We start from the raw sequence: 21,582 nt of genomic DNA, 5'->3' as shown, positions 1-21,582 counted from the left end.
AGGAATGACACTCTGCCTTTGGAAGGAAGGAGTGTCTAAGAATTAAGAACATATTTTAAAACCATCGCAGTGTGGTTGGACAGGTGAACACGCAGATAAAATGGTTCCAGGATGATATAGATGCCAGGAAAGGAAGAGAGGGTTCTATGGAGAAGACCAACAGTGCTACTTAGACGGGATGACTTGTGAGGCTTCCTCAAGGACAAGACCCAGGGGACAATGGGAAGCCAGTGATGGGGATGGCAGGGATGAGCGAGCCAGGCAGATGGAGTGGCAAGCTTGGCAGCACAGGGAGGAGCAAGACCCCGCGGGGTTGTGAGAACACCTTTGCGGTCAGGGTGCCTGCAGCCCAGTGAGAAAGGTGCTGCTGCAACAGGGATGGAGAGGCCGCGTTTCAGCTCTTCCTGGTCTCACTCTTCCCTCCAGCTGTATGTCCAAGCCCTCAAACATTCTGCTGTTCAGTGCAGTCCCGCCATTCATTTCACAGTGGTGTGTCTGGGAAGAAGAAGAGGAGGGTGAGGCACCCAGAGAAACCTCAAAGCACAAGGGAAAGACAGAGGCCCTGTGGCAGAGCTGGCGAGAGTAGGACAGAGATGCAGCCCGGACAAATCAGCCTTCCCAGCCAGGACTGCCCCCGCCACCTGGGGGACAGGAAGCTGAACTGCGAGCTGATCTCCTCCCCAGCCTCAAACATGGAACAGTCACCACTCAGCTGAGCCTCAGTTAGGGGCCAGGAGGCTGTCAAGAGGAGGACTTAAAAGCAATGGCCTTGGGGGTCAGACTGAGGGCAACTCTTGCAACCCATGTGAGCAGGGCTGAGCCATGTGATCTCTAATCCTCAGTTTCCTCGCCTGTAAAATATCTAAGGCCGGGAAGGCACGGTGGCGCACACCTGTAATCCCAGCACTTTGGGAGGCCAAGGCAGGAGGATCACTGGAGCTCAGGAGTTCAAGACCAGCCTGGGAAACACAGCAAGCTCTCATCTCTACAAAAAAACAAAAAAGTAGGCAGGCATGGTGGCATGTACCTGTGGTCCTGGGAGGCTGAGGCAGGAGGATCACTTAATCCCAAGAGGGTCAAGGTTGCAGTGAGCTATCACGGCACCACTGCACGGCAGCCTGGGCAACATAGCCAGACCCTGTCTCAAAAAAAATCTCTATTGCTTACTCATATGTCTGTACAATCCCTTACTTGGCTTATTTGTACTAGAGCCAGTTCCTCTGGCTCATAAGAGTTGACGGGTAGATATTCAGGAATCCTGTGAATGGTCGATAATCTTGAAATCCGCAGTGGTGAAAGCAATTCACATCATGGCAATCAGCAAACACTACAAATGAGGGATTAATTTTTCTGGACACTTGGTTTACCAGCTTACCACTGTGGATACTCCCATCTTAAGAATGGAAGGAGGAGGTGATATTTACAGCACCTGGCGCAGGGTAACTTCTCCCAAAACAACTGCTATTATTCTACACACACTCTCACCAGTGCAAATATGATGATCCCAGAACACCTTTTGAGTCTAAAGATAATAAAGTTACAGGGCCCTAGAGAACTCACACACCATCAGCCTCACAGACATCTGCGGACACCCACCTCCGTGGTGACTCTGCCCCGTCACTCCCACTGTCTTAATCGCTCAAGGATTCATGCCTAGGAGCACAAAGAGGAAAGTCAGCTGGAGCTGGACCCCTGAAAATTAGGTGAAGCCTCTCCCCCTCCACTAAACCAGGCCCAGGGTCTCCTCCCTCACCATCCCCACACCCTCAACCCACCCAGTGACACCCTGGAACCTAATGCCAGGAAGCCATTCGCAGGAGGTGGGTGAATGCAGGGACACCTGCTGGAAACCTGATCTCATTCTAAGATTTGACATTGTGAGGCCTTTCTGTTGTTGTATTAATTAGGAATCATTTGCTAAGGAAAGCATTTTGTGGGAATTGGATTTCAAGTCACAACCTGGGCTCGAGCCAGCCAGTGACTAGGCGTGTGGCCTCATGCAAGTCGAAATGGTTTTCTCTTCTCCGTAATAGGGAATGATTGCTTTGGCAACAAATGAGATCAGCACACTGTGAGGGAGTGCTCACTCCGGGCTGGAACCATCATGCTGTGAGGGAGTACTCTCTCCAGGCTGGAATCTGTGAGGGAGAGCTCACTCCGGGCTGGAATTCATCACACTGTGAGGGAGTGCTCACTCCTGGCTGGAATCTGTGAGGGAGTGCTCACTTGGGCTGGAACCATCATGCTGTGAGGGAGTGCTCACTCCAGGATGGAATCATCACGCTGTGAGGGAGTGCTCACTCCAGGCTGGAATCATCACGCTGTGAGGGAGTGCTCACTCTGGGCTGGAATCATCACACTGTGAGGGAGTGCTCACTCCAGGCTGGAATCATCACGCTGTGAGGGAGTGCTCACTCCGGGCTGGAATCATCACACTGTGAGGGAGTGCTCACTCTGGGCTGGAATCATCACACTGTGAGGGAGTGCTCACTCTGGGCTGGAATCTGTGAGGGAGTGCTCACCTGGGCTGGAACCATGATGCTGTGAGGGAGTGCTCACTCCAGGCTGGAATCTGTGAGGGAGTGCTCACTCCGGGCTGGAATCATCACACTGTGAGGGAGTGCTCACCGGGCTGGAATCTGTGAGGGAGTGCTCACTCCAGGCTGGACACTCCACTCGGTGCTTCACAGGGTTCACAGTTGCAAAGCAGGAATGCAGTGTGAATGCTGGGGCCAGGGTGGAGACCAGCATAGCGGGGAGATGTCAGTGCTGCCTGAGGGTTGGACCCCTCACCCAGACTGTGCCTCTGTTTCCACACACATCCCCTGCCTTCTCCCGGGCCCCCACGCCAGCCCTGCTCCCACCACCCATTCTCTGAGCATGGGGTCTGTGGCCCACACTGTCTTCAATGGGTGGTTCCTGCTCTCCAGGTTTATCATAAAGGAATATCCAGGCATTTGTTTCTGACATGGAATGAATGGTTATCTGTGGTATTATTTCTTTTATTTGCATCAGTTTTCCTACTTTTGTTGGTTTTTAATGAAGGTCCAGCACAGGTCCTAAAGGAGCCACAGACACTGAGTCAAGGGCTAGGAGCTTGGCGGGCAGGGAAATCCCACACAACCCTTGCGCCAGCCTCCAAGTGGATGCCACCAGCCCTGCTTTACAAATGAGGGTGCTGTGTCAGCGTCCATCCATCCACAGAACCTGGAAGAGCTTTCATCCAAAAGCATCTAGAGGAAGCTAACCCATTTGGTGTTGATTTTTCTTCTCAAGCTCTGAGCATTTCGAGCCACCGAATAAAGACTTCACAAAGTGCCTGCATTCCGCATTTAGCACTCACACAGCATGGGGCTCTCCAGAAGTCAGTGGCTCCACCAGAGGCCAAAGTGCAGTGTGAGATGTGCTTGGGGAAAGGGGCAGCCTCCACTCTGCTTGGCACAGCTCCTGCTGCCTGTACCGCACCCTCGTATCCATCCTTCTCACCCCCAGGCTGGCCCACGGTAGCACCCACCTCATCCCTTCGTGGCTTCTCATGATAGGGTCAGGAGCTCAAGGCAACTCAGCCATGCTCCCTTGCTGGCTAAACACAGAGAGAGGACACCTTTGCTGTTCCCTCAATTACAAATACTTAAATCATGGATAATCCAGGCTCCTCTCTTCCTTTAGTTGCCCCTCATGGCAAAGCACACACAGATTTGTTTCCCTCAACTAGTCTGCCTATTTTCAAGACTAGCTGTTCTCTCCTGCCTTTCTTTTTGGGTTTTAGTTTTGTTTTGGTTTTGACTTTGAATTCCAGATGAAACACTCTCAGGTAACATTTGAAGATTTGCAGGATTTAGGATAACAAAGAAAGTCTCAGGAAAGAGCCTTCTATCCCAGGGGCATAGCTTTTTCTTGCCTTCTTTGAGAGCTTTTGCATGTGTGTTTGTGTAGTTGTTTTTTTCTTTTTTTTTCTTTTTTCATTTTGCCACTGAACATAGATGTCCCAGAAATAGACAACCAGAAGCTATAAAAGTCAGCCAAGTTCCTTTTGATTCTATTTCTTCTTTATTGTAATTTCTGTTCCTTCCACGGTGCTAGAAAATTCTGTTTATCTTGACTCTGCATCCACTAAGACACTTGCAAACTTCTTTTCTTAGATTTAGAACTGGGTCTCGCTCGGGTCCTTAAGGAATTAAGACTTCTTTCTCAGGCCAGCTTCCAGAGCCTGTGTTTTATCATTGAACACATCCTGGAGTTGTCTAGAGTTTGTCATTTTGCTACCTATTGAGAAGCTCCACCCTTCAGGGACTTCCAGAAGCCCAGCAATACCTCTCCGGCTTTCTGTCCAGCTGCACTGCGGCTTAGCCTTGCTTACTCCTCAGCTCTGAGATGGTGCCTCAAGTCCTAGGAACAGCCCCCAAAAGGGATACTAGCCACTCCTAATCTTAAAGGAAGAAATCCAAGCCTTTCTTCCACCATCACAAATATCTTAGGCAGGAAATGTACCGAAAGTGAGGACTAAAGCAAACCCAGCCAGGACACCTCACCCCACAGCAACATATTACCTCTCCTTTGTGCTGCAGTTCCTGTTTGCAAAAACCTTTCACGCTCATTAGCGTTGGAATCTCACGTGACCCTTCTTACAGGTAAGTCTATTGAGGCTCATGATGGCATTCAGTCCATTGTCCCGGATCAGCTAGAGCCACAGGAAATAAAGACACAGTACGTTTCTTCTTTCATTTTAAACCTTCACTTATTTCTGTAACCAAGTGACATTTGTGGGGTGTCTACTAAGTGTCAAACCCTAGAAAGACACATCAGTTCATACCACAGGCTTCAAGCTATCATATCCAACTCTGTGTTCTGCTAACAAACTATGGAGCTAGAAAAACCCTGATAAAAGCCCTTTCTCCTTATTCAGAAATCTCATGGTTTCTTAGAAAGTCTGTTGCATTTTGTTCAAGCAAGCGGCACTTGAGATTCACAGTACTTTGTCTCCTTGAGGTCTCAGAAGCCCTCCTTTCTGGGGAAGCCTCATTGTTCTAAAGATACCAGGGATGCAGCTTCCCCTAAAGATGGGCCTTCCTTCCCCTAAAGATGTCCTTCCTCTAGTAATGTGTGTTTCATTTGCCAAACCCAGAGAATGAGCTGGCAGGTGGCATCCAGGTTTAATTATTAGCTGGTTGCAGTATCTTATGTGTGGCCCAGGCCCCAGATGTCTTCAAAAATTCATGAAAATTATCTGCAGACATGTTGTCTTTGATTTCAGACCCCACAAGGAAGCCACCCTGTGCTCTAAAGAGTCAGGCAGCATATGCTCAAGGGCCCAGCCTTGTTCTCAGTGTAATAAACCTAGCCAAGGAAAATGAGAGCATCCCATGGGAATGAGAGGCAGAGTGTCCGATGTCTCAGAGACCAAGGAGTGTAGGGACTGGGACCTGCCCCCTGCCTTGAAAATCGGGAGGGTCCTGGTGATTTTTTTGAGTGTAGTCTCTTACTTGGCAAAGGCTCGCCTATAAAACATAACATTAGTGACAGCGTTCCCTCGATCTGCAGGTAACAGGCACTAACAAATGATGAAAAGAAAAAGGAGGAAAAGAACAGAGAGCCATCCAAATGCATTCTTTTTTAACCTTTTCGATTCCCAGTGGATGTTGACCTGCTATCTCCAGACCGCCCTTTGCACAGTAGGAGCAGAACCTGGCTAAGAGCATCGTGTTTCTTGGCGGTTGCCAGGCAGCCCGCTGTCCGGCTCTCTAGATTCAGCTCTCCGTTTCTATTTTGTTTCTAAGGCTGGGATACGTTCTTGATGTGCGAACAGAACACTCTGCTGCCCTTTGCAATTTACGCCTGGCTGAAGTTTCTCACATCATAGCCTATCTTCATCAGAGATCTGTGTTTCCCAGGAAGAAACGCAGACATGCCTTCAAATGTGCTGATCCCAGGGCACTAGGGGACGTCCAGGATCACAGCTGGCCCCCAAGTCAGGAAATACCATCTGGGCCCTGTCCACTCACTCGGGTTGTTTGACAGGTTCAATCCGTGCTTCTGGTCACTCCAGGCATCCAGAAACCCCTGCAGATTTGCAGAGACCAGAGCTGCCTTTCTCAGCCCAGCTGCACACGCTGCAGGCATTTGCCACCCTGTGCACATGTCTGCAAGGACCTTTCCATGCGGCCGTCTCGCCCACCCTCAGCACTCAGTCCCCAGCTCTGAGGCCTTCCCTGTGTGCCCTGCCCAGCCCACCTTGCCCTCTTCACTTCTTACTCTTGGCAGCCCTTGTCTTTTCTCTCACTTTGGCTACTTAATATATAACACCTTGGACACCTGTGTGTGGATTTTTCTGGCTTTTCTAACTCCAGTATGACTCCCTTCCAGGGCAGGGGCAGAGCCTACAGTTTACAGAACCCCTTGGTTTCCCACAGCACACAGCATCCTACAGTCACAGGTCTTCCTTCTGTGTCATCCACACCAGCCTGGCTCTGGGACCCAAGAAGTGAAATTTGGGAAGGAGGCTCCTCAGGGTTGCAGGAAGAACTAGGGGCTGCCTTGGGTCATGAGGTTTGTTTGAATGTGTCTGGGGCCACCTAGCCGGGATTCCTGGGAACTGGAGCCTCATTTGTCCCCAGGATTTATGAGCATGGTCACATTATGGTGACCCTGTGGCAGCGTGTCTGCCATGTGTGGGACCTAGCACTTCCCTCTCTATTCCTCTTTCTGCCTGCATTGTTTCTCCTCTCTTTCCCTCTCCTTAAAAGCTTCTGCTTAATGCCTTCCCTCTGTATTCCTCTCGGCTTTTGCTGCTGTTGGCTTCTCTATTTAGCTCATATTCAGACTTCCTGGGAGAGAGGGTTTGACTGGGTGATCCAGCCGCCATGCGTGTAGAAATCTACTGGGCAGAGCTTCATGTCAGACCACCTCCTAGGATGCTGGTCAGCCTGTTGCAGCTACCTTTTTGGTCAGGTGTCCACCTCTGGTCCAACCAGCTGTGATCAGTGTAGCAGGGCCACTGGGGCTGAATCAAGGCAACTGATCCTGGAAAACCCCTCCAAAGCATGGCTGGCCCTGGTGCCCAAGGTCTCATGAGGACACAGAGCAGCCCGCCTTGACCTACAGTGCTTCTCCACCTCCCACTGGGTGAATGACAGATCCAAGATTCCTGAAGGCTCTTCTTTAGGCGACATACCTATCAGTAGTCATCGAAGGCTGACTCAAATCTGCACAGTAACAAGATTCTGTACATTGTAGATAGCTTTCCTTCACTGCCCATTCTTTAACTGTTCCTAATGCACTCTTCCAACTTAGCATTGCATTAATCCAGTGGAAATGTCTTCCTTCTCTCATTCATTCATTCAAGCAATCACTTATCAAGAATGCATTGAGGAATTATCATATGTCAGGCATCGTACTAGGGCCTGAGGACACACAGATCAAGAAAGCACAGCTTCTATCTTCAAAGACCCCGAGATAGAGTGAAGGAGCTTACACTACATTGGTTTGTGATGAGTTCATCATTCTCCCTTCTGGTAAGAGTGTGGGAATGTTGTGAAAGCTGGCACAATCATACATAGAAACTAAGTACAAAGTGCCCAGATCACTTTTGGTCAGGACCCTCCTGTGATACCATAAACATCACATTTAGAGGGGAACTCACCCTCAGAGTTGGAGCATCCCAGGACAACTGAGTTTCTTACAGCCTCGCAGTCTGCTCATACTTCTCATGCCTCAGCAAGTACATTCCTCTAAACACAGGAATGTTGAACCTTGCACTTCATTCCCAGGGTGCTCTTACGTATCAGTGTGAAAATAGGCACATAATACTGATAACAATAAGCGTCCCACCTCCCGTTTGCTCTCCCTGGTCCCAGTGTTAGCACACAGAGGGATGGGAATGAGCCCAGGCTCCTTAGCAGTTCAGCAGGTAACACTCTCCATGTTTTGCTACTAAAATGCTCAGCAGTCCGGGGCAGTGCATGCTACAGCCACATCGTGAATTATTTTAGGCATAAAATATTCCAGTAAGAGATTGGAAAATTAGCAGATTCTCATGAGATAAGGGGCAAAGGCTACTGCATTTCTCTCTCTGTGTGTGGCCCTCTCTTGCTTTCTCTTGGCCTTGCTTAAGCAAAAAAATAAAAATCAGACCATTCCTTCAGCACCCTCAAAAATATTCCCTACTTCATTGTTTAGTGGTTTATTCAAAAAGACATCATGAAACTCAAATACATTTGGGATTCTCTCATTTCAGAGGCCTTGCAGTTTGTGTAGTAAATTTTGTTTACCTTAACATATAACAAAGGTTTTTTGAGTGTGTAACCAGATAGCAATTTCAGGTAGGCTCCCATTCTTACCAAGTTTTAGCTTCTAATAATAATATTCCATTTTTTTATTATTATACTTTAAGTTCTGGGATACCTGTGCAGAACATGCAGGTTTGTTACATAGGTATACATGTGCCATGGTGGTTTGCCACACCCATCAACCCGTCATCTCCATTAGGTATTTCTCCTAATGCTCTCCCTCCCCTAGCCCCCCACCCTAGACAGGCCCTGGAGTGTGATGTTCCCCTCCCTGTGTCCCTGTGTTCTCATTGTTCAACTCCCACTTATGAGTGAGAACATGTAGTGTTTGGTTTTCTGTTCCTGTGTTAGTTTGCTGAGGATGGTGGTTTCCAGCTTCATCCATGTCCCTGCAAAGGACATGAACTTATCCTTTTTTATGGCTGCATAGTATTCCATGGTGTATATCTGCCACATTTTCTTTATCCGGTCTATCATTGATGGGCATTTAGGTTGGTTCCAAGTCTTTGCTGTTGTGAATAGTGCTGCAATAAATATGTGTGTGCATGTGTCTTTATAGTAGAGTGATTTATAATCCTTTGGGTATATACCCAGTAATGGGATTGCTGGGTCAAATGGTATTTCTAGTTCTAGATCTTTGAGGAATCGCCACACTGTCTTCCACAATGGCTGAACTAATTTACACTCCCACCAACAGTGTAAAAGCGTTCCTATTTCTCCACATCCTCTCCAGCATCTGTTGTTTCCTGACTTTTTAATGATTGCCATTCTAACTGGTGTGAGATGATATCTCATTGTGGTTTTGATTTGCATTTCTCTAATGACCAGTGATGATGAGCTTTTTTTCATATGTTTGTTGGCTGCATAAATGTCTTCTTTTGATGTGGCTTTATGCTCTGCTACCAAAAAAGCAGCAAGCATTTTTTTTTAAAAAAATGCCTTTAATCCAATTGTTTTATCCTGCAGATAAAGTTTCAGGTCTGTGACTTTTTAGCCCAGCTCTGACCTCTCATTAGATGTTTTGCAGATAGTTGGTTTGCACTGGCTTGGAGCTTTCTTGGCGACGGTGCGAGGCAGGCTGGGTAGGTATGATTACTGCCCTTTGACGAATGTCTTGAACCCTGGCACTTTGGCTCCAAAAGCAACACCTTGTCCTTCTTTCCATTCAGCCTCAATAGATTATGTCCCTGTGTTAAGTTAGAGGACTTTCCTGAGACCGTTTTTCAACCTCCAATATCTTTTAGATTCAATCCTTAAGCTAATAGGGTAGAAGTTCCTTTGGATCATGACCCCAAACATAACTTTCCTAGCTCCTTGCTAAAATTTTTAACCACAAATGGATAATGTGCCTCAACATGAAGCCCCCTTTACACTGCAGTCTAAATCCTCTTGGAAAGGGTCTGGGACAGCCACACCATAGGCACTTTGTCTCCATGGCAGAGAATGACAGCCGGGCTCCAGGTATGGGTGCAATACAAGTTCCATCTCACACCATCTAGTGACAAATCCAGTCCAGGTGGATTCATTGAGCAGTCCCTATGGGGCTCCCTGCATGGTGCCCCATTCTGTCCACGAGCGGAGGGTGTGTCTTCAGGCTGTGCTGGTGCTTGCCTGGCCTTGCCCACACGTACTTTATTCTCTACTCACCTATGTCCCAAGCACAGTTGCTTCAGGCTGTGCTACGGGCAAACACCCGGCTTCCTCGAAGTGATGCCAATGCTACTTCCTTCTGCCCCCTCTGAGCAAAGATGCCCTCGAGACCAGCTAGAAGGAAGTTTGCATACCTGTGGCTGTTACTCCACCTGTCACCTGAAAATGACCCCATGCCCCAGCTCAGAAGTTAGAAATTGACCTGTACTGCCTAAAACTAGTGTCTCCCATCAAAAAGTGTGCACGCACAGGTGTGTTTATTGTATATAAATATGCGCATTGTACACATATACATACACACATGCATACACATATACATCTAGATGAAATGTGAGCGTTAAATATCTACTGCCTGCTCCAGGTTGATAGCTCTATACCTATTAAGACAGCACAGTGCAAAGACCACTCTGGAATGCCTCATATGTAGGTCTCTCCCACGGTTTTGTTCCTGGACTCTTCCCTTGTCATTGCAGCTTCCTGGGCTCCCGAGTTTTGCGGGGATAAAACCTCCGTAGGGCAACTCAGACCCCACTAGGTTTGTCCTTTGTGCTACAAAGCCAAGTATGAATTTGCATAAAGTGAACAAAAAGTAAATTGCAAGCTCCTGGAGCAGCTGTCAAACCTCCACAAAGCCTGTTGGGAATTTAGAGCCAAGGGGAGAAGCGGAAGACCCAGGCAGTTACTGGAAGAACCTGTGGCTTTGAAGCGTTCCACTAAGACTGGGGCTTTTGCTTATGAAGTCTTCCACTTCCTATCACCAGAATCCTTCATATTGCCACATTCCCACTACCACAAAACCAAGCTCTGAGTCAATGGAAAACACTGTTAAGACTTCTAGAGATGGATTCCTAACATCCATTTCTGAACTCTTCTCTCCTCCCATCCACGAACCATGGATCCCAGTCCTCACCCACCCACTCCCACCCTGTTCCAAACACAACTGAAAACTCATCTCTTTTATGAGCTTGCTCTGACAAGTGCAATTCTGCGGCAATTAACATATTCTTTTAGAAAAATCTTGATGAGCAGAGCAGCTGTGAATCTGCTCACCACCCTCAGGTGCAAGATACATCACAACCCTTAATTTTCCTAGATCCAATTAAACTGGCTCTGAGCACCTGCTGTCCAGGGTTGGAAGTGTTCACGTATCCACCATTATTGAGGGACACCACCCGTACCTGGGGTTGTATAAATGGCCCTAGAAACTTACACTGTCCATAAAACGTGTGGAGGGGTTTCTGGTCTTGCTTCTGACTAAGTCTGCACAACCCATTCCAAGTCACAAGCCTGTGGGTACATTTCCTCTATATCCAGGAAAGCCATGAGACCATCACTGGGTCTCCAAGGTCTCAGCCCTGTGACTCAGTCTCCAGGCACCCCCATATCACCCTGTGTTAGTTTCCTTATGCAGCTGGAACAAACTACAATAAACTTGGAGGCTTAAACAACACAAATGTATCTGGCAAGTCTGTGGGTTAGAAGTCTAACTCAGGTCTCACTGGGTTAAAATTGTTTTCAGCAGGACTGCATTACTGCTGCACCTTCCAGGGGAGAATCTGTTTCCTTGCCTTTCCATCTTCCAGAGGCCGCCCACAATCCTTGTCTCATGGCCCCCTCCTCCCCCATCAAAGCCAGCACCATGGGCTGAGTCCTTCTCACATTGCCATCTCTCTCGTTCTCCCTCTCCTGCCTCCCTCTCCCACTTAAAAGGACTCTTGTGATGACACTGGGCTTCCCGGATAATCCAGGATAATCTCCCCAGTTGAAGGTCAGCTGATTAGCAACCTTAACTCCACCTGCAACCTCGATTTTTCTTTGTATAGTGGAACATATTCACAGATTCTGTATATCAGAAAACCCAGCTCACTTCTGCAGGTCTTAGGGGCCCCTCCCTTTCCCTAGTAAGGCCTTTGCCAGCTTTTCCTAATAAAAATCCCAAAGCTTCATCCCTTTGGAGCAATCCAGTGCTTTGCCTACCACAGCCAAAGCTTTGGGAAACCAAAGACCTTTAAAGAACCTCCTCTAAGGCAAGGCATAAATCCCTTCTGGCAAGCCACAAATCCCCTTCTGGCCCTCTCCAAAGGGGGCAAAGAAAACAACTGCCCCTTTTGGGGTGGGAAAAAACAGATCATTTCTCAGTCATCCTTCCTACATTTGTGTCTTTGTGTCTGCTGAACTCTGGCAGGGCGTCTTTTCCTCTGTCTCTTCATGCATGTGTGGGCCTGGGACCACATCCTGTACTTCCGGAAGCTTCCAGCAGGGCTCACACAGTGCTCTGCACACACATTCAAGTGTTCCACTGATCTTGCACCTTATGAACAAGGCTCCAAAAGTCAGCAAAAATATCGGCAAATATAAGGCTTTGCCATCAATTCTAGTAGCTGGAGCACTTAAAACTTTTGCTTGGGATTTATTTGGATGGAATGCTAGAGCTCAAAAGAAAAAATCCACTGAGCAGTCAGAGTGGATAAAGGACAATTTACAGAGTATGTAGAAGTTATAGACTCCCATTCCAAATGGTCAGTCTTAAAGGATCTGAAATTACCTATTCATTTATTCAAGAAAAATTTCTTTAGCTCTTGTTATGTGCCAGGCACTGTCTCAGTGCTGGGTTTAAGGTCGCAGGAGACGTCATGTTGTCTTTTTCTTTTCCACTGTTTAATCAGAGGGGAATTACTCAGAGTCAAGTGAGTATCATGGAGAATACCAGCTTTAGAGGTCAAACACCCTAGGCAAGTTATGGAACTTTCCAGAAACTCCTCTCACCTATCTTAACAATGGTGATAAAAACGACATTTGTTCACAGCCTTTTGGAGAAGACTGAATTGTATACAGAGCACACTCAGTAAACACCCTCACCTCCCTTCCCCTCTGCCTCAGAGATAGGCCCAAAGCAACCCCAGATCACCAGACAGCTGGAAGAATGAAGGAAGTGGGCTCTCTTGCAACCTCATGATTTGTTACTCTGTTCCCCAGATCTGGATTGTCCCTGGGCCTTTGATTTGCTACCTAAGGACTGCCACTCCTGCTTTCCTTAACCCGCTCCCACCTCACCCAAGACAGTTAGTCCACCATCTCCCCATTCCCATCTGCTATGGACTGAGTTATGTTCCCCATAAATTCATATGTTGACATCCTAATCCACCATGTGATGGCATTTGGGAGTTGGGGACTTTGAGAGGTAATTGGATCCTAAGGGTGGGGCCCTGAGGATGGAGTCAGCACCCTTATAAGAGAGATCACAGATAGAGTTTGCTGTCTGCCATGTGGGCGTGAATAGGTGGCCTCCTGCAAGCCAGGAAGAGAGCCTCATTAGGAACAGAACCGGCCGGCACCTTGAGCTTGGGTTTCCCAGCCTTCAGAACTGTGAGAAACAAAAGTTTGTTATTTAAGCCACCAGTTGGTGGTACTTTGTCACGGCTGCCCCAGCGAACACACCGTGATCCTGGAATTGCCTCCGCTGCCCTAGTGGGACATGTGTGCTCCTGTGTTTTCTTCAAGGCAGTGAGACTTGAGGGCAGGGGCTGCATCTTTATTCACCCCTGTACCCAGCTCTTAGCACAGGATCTGGCACATAGCAGGTGTTCAGTGTGTATAAATTGAATTGAATGGGAATCTGCCTACTCCTGTTTTGTTTACCTTTGCTGCCGTAACAAATTACTGAAAATTGATTGGACTAATATCACAAATGCATTGACTTAAGATCCTAGAGGTCAGAAGTCGAACAGGAGTCTCGCTGGGCTAAAGCCAAGTTGTCATCAGGGCTGTGTTCCTTTCTGGAAGCTCTGGGGGAATCCACTTCCGTTCCTTTCCCAGATTCTAGAGGCCACCTGCACTCCTTGGCTCATGGTCCCCTTCCCACATCTTCAAAACCAGCAACCACGGCCAGGCATGATGTCTCACATCTGTAATCCCAGCATTTGGGGAGGCCAAGGGAGGAGGATTCACTTGCACTGAGGAGTCTGAGACCAGCCTGGGCAGCAGAGTAATACCTCATCTCTGCAATAAATACAGAAATAAATAAATAAATAAATAATACATAACAAAACTAGCTGACTATGGTGGTGCACACCTGTGGTCCCAGCTACTCAAAAGGCTGAGGCGGGAGTATCACTTGAGCCTGGGAGGTCAAGGGGCTGCCATGAGCCCTAATTGCACCACCGAACTCTAGCCTGGGCCACAGCAAGACCCTGTCTGTCAAAAAAAAAAAAAAAAAAAAAAAAAACCAGCAACGTTGGGCTAAGTCCTTCTTATGCTACTATCTCCCTGGTTCCCTCTCTTCTGCTGCCTCCCTCTTCCACTTTTAAGGACCTAGGATAATCTTCCAGCTGACTGACAACCTCCATTCCATCTACAGGTATAATTTCTCCTTGACATGTAACATGCATATCCACAGTTCCCGGGATCAGGATGTGGGCCTTGTTGGGGCCATTATTCTGCCTACTATATGCCATATAAAGAGGTTTGAAAATAACCTCCATCCTAATTTGTGATTCCTGCAACTCAGTGAAATCCTTACACACCCCCCACTGTTGCCTTCCCTATGACACATACTCCAAACAAGCCTGGTCTCTAGACTTGAATATCTCAGGAACATCTGAAAAACATTGCATAGGAGATAAATTACCAGGCCTGCCAAGCTTGAGTTATTGCTCTCTGATCCTTAGTTCAGCAACTACTTAATCTCCACTTCTCTTACTTGAATTATTACCATCAGTGAAAGATGGTGTTTGGGGAAAGGCTGTGGAATAAGGATTCTGCCAGTTTTGTTGCCCTTTTCTCCTCCTCCCAAGAGGACATGGCTTGGTGGGTTGGAAATCCCAGAGGAGACCCGTTCCTAACCTGAGCTTTTCTCTGTCTGGACCTCTCATTCTTTCTGTTTCCAGGGCATTCCAAATCATGTGCATTCCTTCCCAGTCACCTCTCAGCTTATCTCATCTGGAAAAATAGACACCTATACTATCCATTTATTTTATTTTATTATTATTATACTTTAAGTTTTAGGGTACATGTGCACAATGTGCAGGTTTGTTACATATGTATACATGTGCCATGTTGGTGTGCTGCACCCATTAACTCGTCATTTAGCATTAGGTATATCTCCTAATGCTATCCCTCCCCCCTCCCCCCACCCCACAACAGCCCCCGGTGTGTGATGTTCCCCTTCCTGTGTCCATGTGTTCTCATTGTTCAATTCCCACCTATGAGTGAGAACATGCGGTGTTTGGTTTTTTGTCCTTGCGATATACCATCCATTATTGATAGAGTAGTGTGGCTCCCTTACTGATTTGGGGAAGAGTTAATTTTTCTCCAAAAAGTTCAAAGCATTTTCATGAATATAACATTTCACTCCCCACAAAAATCTTCGTGGGATTATAAATAGGAGGTATGATAATGGAGGCAAAGTGTGTAGAAGTATTATTGACCATATTAAAAAGTAATCGCTGAGGGGTTTTTTTAATGGTGTAAGTGGTTTCCCCATGGAAAGTAGGTGTTTGTATCTCTGTCTAGTACTGTCATAGTCTTTTTTTTAGCTTCTGTAACAGAATACCACATATTGGGTAATTTATAATGAACAGAAATTTATTTCTCACAATTCTGGAGGCTGGAAGTCTAAGATGGAGGGGCTAGCATCTGGAGAGGGCCTTCTTGCTGCATCATTTCATGACAGAAGGTGGAAGGGTAAGAGAGGGTGAGAGAGAAGAAAGTAAGAGAGGGGCCAAACTCATTCTCTTATGAGGAGCCCACTCTCTCAATAGCAACATTAATCCATCCGTGAGGGGGGAGCCCTCGTGGCCTAATCACCTCTTAAATGTTCCACCTCTTAATACCATCACAGTGGCAATTAAATTTCACATGAGTTGTGGAGGAGACAAACATTCAAACCATGGCAGGTACCCAAACAGCAAGCTGACATACAATCAGGGCATCTACAGATATATATGTATCACACACACACATACACACGCATACACATGCACACACATACATACATATGATTGCATCCACCCAGCACCTCATTTATTCAGGCAATGTCTCCTGAGCCTCCACTATGTCTCAGGTACCATCACAGACACTGGGCTGGGGACAAAATGAGTAAAGCATAGTTGCTTACCTTGAAGATTGAGGGTCTGTCAGGGCAGAGACATGAAAGCCAGCCACTGTCATGCTGTGGGCTAAGTGCTGTCCTAGAGGCAGGCACTGGGTGGTGAGGACAGAAACTAAACATATTGGGAGCTCTCTGGCAGGCTTCCAGGGAAGGGCAAGTCTGAGCTGACTCCTGAGGATTTCTCTAGTCTATGGGGGCTGAGGAAGATCCTGGGAGACAACAGAGGCAACATGTGGGCACACATCTGCAGGAAGGAGCACAGTCCTTAGAGAATCCTGAGTACCCCCAAGTGCAGAGAAGAGATGGAAGGTTTGGAAGAAGAGGACACATCATCAGTGGCCCAGAGAGCCTTGCTGGGAGCCTGGACTTGATGAGCAACCACTGAACAATTTGAAGCAGGACAGGAACTGATGGAATCTGAATTAGAGAAGAGCCCCATCTGAAGCTCTGTGAGAAATGAAGTGGATGTTGGCAAGACCGGAACAGTGATCTAGATCTGGTGACTGCCACAGCAACCCCAGTGAAAACTGATGAGAGGGCTACAGAACGCTTTGTAGTGGATGGCCACTCATGTATGAATGTGTCAATGCACAGAGAGATCTCTGAAAAGATGTTCCTGGAAATGTCAACAATGGTTACCTCTGCTGGCAGGATACGAGGTGTTTTTTCTTTTTAATATTTTTCTGGGTTAATTAAAATGTTCTGCATGAGTATATACCATCTTTATAATCCAGAACAACAACAACAACAACAAAAATTAAAAACTGACCCTGAGATTGAATACAGAAATGGACAGTGGCCAACCACATATAAAAACAGCACTTGGACCCACAGCCTGCAGCCACCTGCCGAGGAAACCAACTGCTTTTCTACAATAAACAACCCAGGAAGCCAGCCTGTTGTAAGTCAGACTTGCAAGAAACCAGTGACACTCCAGAAAGCTAAACAATAACTTCTGTAACAATTGGCCCAAATGACCAGGACTTGGTTAATAACCAAATTTCCCTGATTTTTGCTCCTACTTCCAACTTAAGGCCAATTGGAAAAAGTCAAATATGCCCCCTCACCAATCACACAGGATGTCCATTTCTAGGTAGCTCACCTGCAGCTTCCCCATGATGACAGTTTCCATCAGGGCATGCCTGAGGCCTTCCCCCTTTTCCAACATGAAGCTTTCTCACTCCCCTGCCTGCCTTTGGGCCATTACCAAATGCACGTGATGGTCCCTTACTACAGCACATTCGAATAAATAGCCTCTGTTTTCCTCACTTGGTTGATTTTCACTTATTTCCACAACCCAAAGAGTTCTGGTGCCTTGGGGACAGCAAAGAGGGACCATGAGGAAAGGCTTTTAGGAAAAGGAAGCCACAGGACTTGGCATCTGTTGGCAGCGGGGTGAAAGATGGAGACACAAAGATGCCTCTGGGTGCTGGCTTGGGATCCTGGGCTGGCGTTGGTGCCATGCACAGAGCCCTGCACAGGAGGGGCCACATGGAAAAGGTCTGAGCTGGGGCCTTGCAGAAAAGAAGGAACAATCATCAGGTGATGAGGATGCTTAGAAAAGGAACTCTGTGGAGGCATGGGCAAGGCTAGTCACCAACAAGGAAAGGAGAGGAACCCAGGGCTGGCAACATCTAGAGCCATCACAACCCTGAGTCTAAAGGGGCCAAGGGAGGAAACCAGACAGAGCTGCAGGAGAGAGGACCACTGAGTGGGACTATGGTTGTAGGAAGAGGAACACAGCCCATTTCAACTCAACCCATCTTAATAGAAAGGTTCCATTCTCCTCCTACTCTTTGATCTCCCACCAGAACCTCTCATGAGCCAAGCCCAACAGGAAGCCAGAGGACATGAGAGACCAGGTACATCCAGAAAGGTCATTCTCCTGGGCTGCAGAGAGAGTCCAGAGGGTGTGGGGGGACTCTTCAGGGACAGATGGAGAATATCTAGTCCAGACAGCATGGGGATAACAATCTCTGTCTTGAAAAAATGTTTATTTTGAGGTTCTTACAGGAAATCCATGTGGAAATATCTTGCAAGCAAGTCAATATGACAGCAAAGAAATTGAGGGAAAGAAAGATCTGACCTGGAGAGCTAGATGAGGAAGTCATCTACATATAGGGAGCGCTTCATCCACAGGAGACCTTTCCCCAAGAAACAGTGAGGGATGAGAAGAAAAAGAGGCTGAAGACAAACCATGGGGTACCCCCAACATTCAAGGGGACAGACAGAAGAGGAAGTCAGGAAAAGTCACTGAGAAGGAGAATTGGTCAGAGATCTAAAGGCAAAAGCTGGAGTGTTTATCAGATTTGCAGTCATGCTTTTTAGCAGCAAAGTCTACTAGTCAATTAGGCAAAGATCTAAACCTAAAGGCATAGGCTCAAACCAAAGCCAAATCACGCTATTCAAGTTTATGGTCCTTCAGCCTCCAGGAACAGGGGAATGGCAGAAGAATGTCAATGAAAAGAGTCAAACTCTGTAAAATATTTGAAGAGATTTATTCTGAGCCAAATATGAGTGACACAGCCCTCAGGAGGTCCTGAGAACATGTATGTGCCCAAGGTGGTCAGGGTGCAGCTTGGTTTGATACATTTTAGGGAGACATGAGACTTCAATCAAATACATTTCAGAAACACATTGGTTCAGTCCAGAAAGGCGGGACAACTCAAAGGAGGGGGGTTATTAGTTCCAGTTTATAGGTAGATTTAGAATGTTTTCTAGTCGACAATGGGTTGAGTTTATCTAAAGACCTGGGATCAATAGAAAGGTAATGTCTGGGTTGCGATTAGAGGTGTGGAGACCAAAGTTTTATCATGCAGCTGAAGCCTCCAGGTTGCAGGCTTCAGAGAGAGTAGATTGTAAACGATTCTTATCAGACTTCGGGTCTGTGTTGATGTTAATGCCAGAGAGATATAATAAGACGTGTCCGATCCCCACTTACCATAATGGCCTGAACCAGTCTCTCAGGTTAAATTTTAGGAGAGCCCTGGCCAAGGAAGAAGTCCACTCAGATGGTTGGGGGGCGTTCAAATTTTGTTTTTGGTTTACAAGAGCTACTGGTTTGTAGTAGTGCTGGCCACAGCATTTGCACTTCCTTGGGCACACGTTTTAAAATAGTCCCAGTGAGCTTCCTCCACAAGCCACACTGGAGTCATGGGCTTGGCAGGAAAGAACAGGGAGACTTGCAATGTTGCCACAGGTGCTTCAAAGCTGGGACCATGATTCATTTCTTCAGCCCTGGATAACAACACCTGATCCTTTTTTTTTTTTCAAACCTAAAGAATTGTTCATGAACCAAAATTTTTAAATAAATAAATAAAATGAATATTTACCCAAGCCAACGGTACACTGCCCTCTCCCAGTTCACTTTTCCCATTTGTAAATGCCCGTTTTTCCAGGAGCTTTTCTCCCTCTCTCCCTCCCTCCTCACCCCATCATGCATGGCATCAACATAAGATACTGTCAATGTCAAGCTTCTCCAATCAGGCACACATTGGGTTATAAGTGGTGTGCAGAAAGCTGCCACGAGCTCGCATAGCACTCGAAAAAATGAAAAACAATTGAACCAGCGGGCTAAAGTAGCCACAGCTCCCAAACTAAGAGGGAACATGTTTACACACGTTTATCAGCAATTCCCCAACCCTTTTTTGATTAGTTGTGTTCAATACCCCTTATTATATCACATTATGAACTCTTATTAATTTTTTCCCAATTACAGAGCCCTCAGCTCCTTCCACATCAAAAGGTTAAACCCCCCTAATAAGCAGCCCTTTTCTTCTGACTTAAGCCAACCAAGGGACTGCCTTTTGCATCAATTTTATTCCCAACATGCTAAGAGCAGGCGTTCCTCAGTACTGGATGTTCTGTAACAGCCCTGCCCAGTGGAAATATAATGCCAGCCACCTGCATAATCTTAAATTCTATAATATGAACCCTTGAAAGGAAAAAAGAAATAGGTGAAATTAAAATAATGATATATTTTATTTCACCCACTATATCCAGATATTAAAAGCTCAACATGTAATTGGTATGACAATTATTAATGGGATATTTTACTTTCACATTATTACTCTTCAAAAATCCCCTGTGTGTTTAACACTTACTGCACATCTCTATTCAGACCAGGCAAATTTCAGGCTGGTAGCTGCTGTATTGGCCAGCACAGGTCTGCAAGAGACAAGCAGCTTTCTCTCTTCTCCTCTGGTGACTGACACAGGATTCTCTCTGCAGAAGTTACTCATTTTTTCCAGATAACCTTACCCTTCAGCCCATCCAAAGAGGAATTTGCAGATTAAAGAGGATGTTTTTGTTTGTATGTATCAAAAAGTTATTAGGGAGTATTGGTGCTAGAAGGAGAATTATCCAGCACTTAATCCATCTTACTGTGTTTTCAACAGCATTATCCAAGTCAATGCAGGTCCCATTAAAAACAAACACACAAACCAAATCTCTTCTGGTCCAGCTGAGAATATGTTTAAAGAACATTTCTTGGGGCTCAGGGAAAGGGGTATAAATAGAAATGTTAGCACTAAGACTGGGAGCACCAGCATCTTTGAATTTATGATATGAGCCAAAAGTTTGCAAAACTGGGTAAAACATGACTTCTCAAGGACACATCATTCGCAAATGTTGAGTTCTGCAGGCAAGGCAAAGTCGAGACAAGAGTGCAGATTTCTACTTTTCCCTAAAAAAGAGCAGATGTGATTACTTTAGTGTATGTACTTGCATTGAGAATTCAGTCAAGTGACTTTAAAGAAATCAAATAAACCTTTGCTGGAGAAGGCAAGAATGATTCAGGGGAGGCACAGCAAAGCACACAGGCTTTGCCAATGGGCCCCAGGGGAGAAGCATGGAGGCAGGAGAAAATGTAATTTTAAAAGGACTATATCCCAAGTGCATGAAACCCAAACAGCATTGCAGTAGACAAGCCACAGGGCAGGGAAGTACAGGCCGTTTGTAATCTATGAGCTATTAATAAGTCATCCCCAGGAGACACAGAACACCAAATGGGGAACCATAGTTGGCCCCCAGGGCTGCCTGTCTCCATGGCCCATGCTGGCTGTCTGTGTGAGCCGAGACTCAAAAGTGCTCAAAATCTCACTGTTAAAAAAGAGTGTGAGCATTAAACAAATACAGCCCTGGAAAGTACGAGAAACCACTGTCCTGAAACCCATCATTCCACCTGGGCTTCCTCGAGAGCTGGCCAGGTGCAGAGCATGGTTTGACCCCAGGGAGATGCCCAGAGTTTTCATGCTCTCTACCAAAAAGGCATCTCAATGGCAAATCCTTCTATCTCCTTCCTAGTTCACTCACTGTGGCCTTAAAATATACTCTACAAACATAGAACCAGAATGGCTTTGGGTTCCTAGACGGGGCCACTGCAGGGTTATACAAGATCATCGGGCAGGAATCTGCCCCCTTCTGTGCAGCAACTGTCCCAAACCAGAGTACATGGCTCGGTGAGCAGAGAATCAGCAGGGAGACTTTGTGACTCAGACTCTGTCCCCAGAAACCCTGTTCCCAGACACCACTCAGGCC

At 46.7% G+C, this 21,582-nt stretch overlaps 1 protein-coding gene and 1 long non-coding RNA gene across 4 annotated transcripts in view; one reads left to right on the top strand and one right to left on the bottom strand.

Moving 5' to 3' along the window:
- The window catches only part of KCNJ6 (potassium inwardly rectifying channel subfamily J member 6), a 312,281-nt gene that overhangs the window by 161,457 nt on the left and 129,242 nt on the right, over positions 1–21,582 (top strand). The window lies entirely within an intron of this gene.
- LOC130541116 (uncharacterized) overlaps positions 14,137–21,582 on the bottom strand; it is a 30,027-nt gene continuing 22,581 nt past the window's right edge. For both annotated transcript variants that reach the window (XR_010111104.1, XR_010111105.1), the window contains one exon: positions 14,137–20,728. This is a non-coding gene — a long non-coding RNA (uncharacterized LOC130541116). The remainder of the gene's footprint in view (positions 20,729–21,582) is intronic.

The sequence above is a fragment of the Pan paniscus genome, chromosome 22, assembly GCF_029289425.2.
Source record: "Pan paniscus chromosome 22, NHGRI_mPanPan1-v2.0_pri, whole genome shotgun sequence".
Classification (NCBI taxonomy): Eukaryota; Metazoa; Chordata; class Mammalia; order Primates; family Hominidae; genus Pan; species Pan paniscus.
Note: the sequence above shows the minus strand (reverse complement) of the source record. Positions and strands in the feature narration are given on the sequence as shown.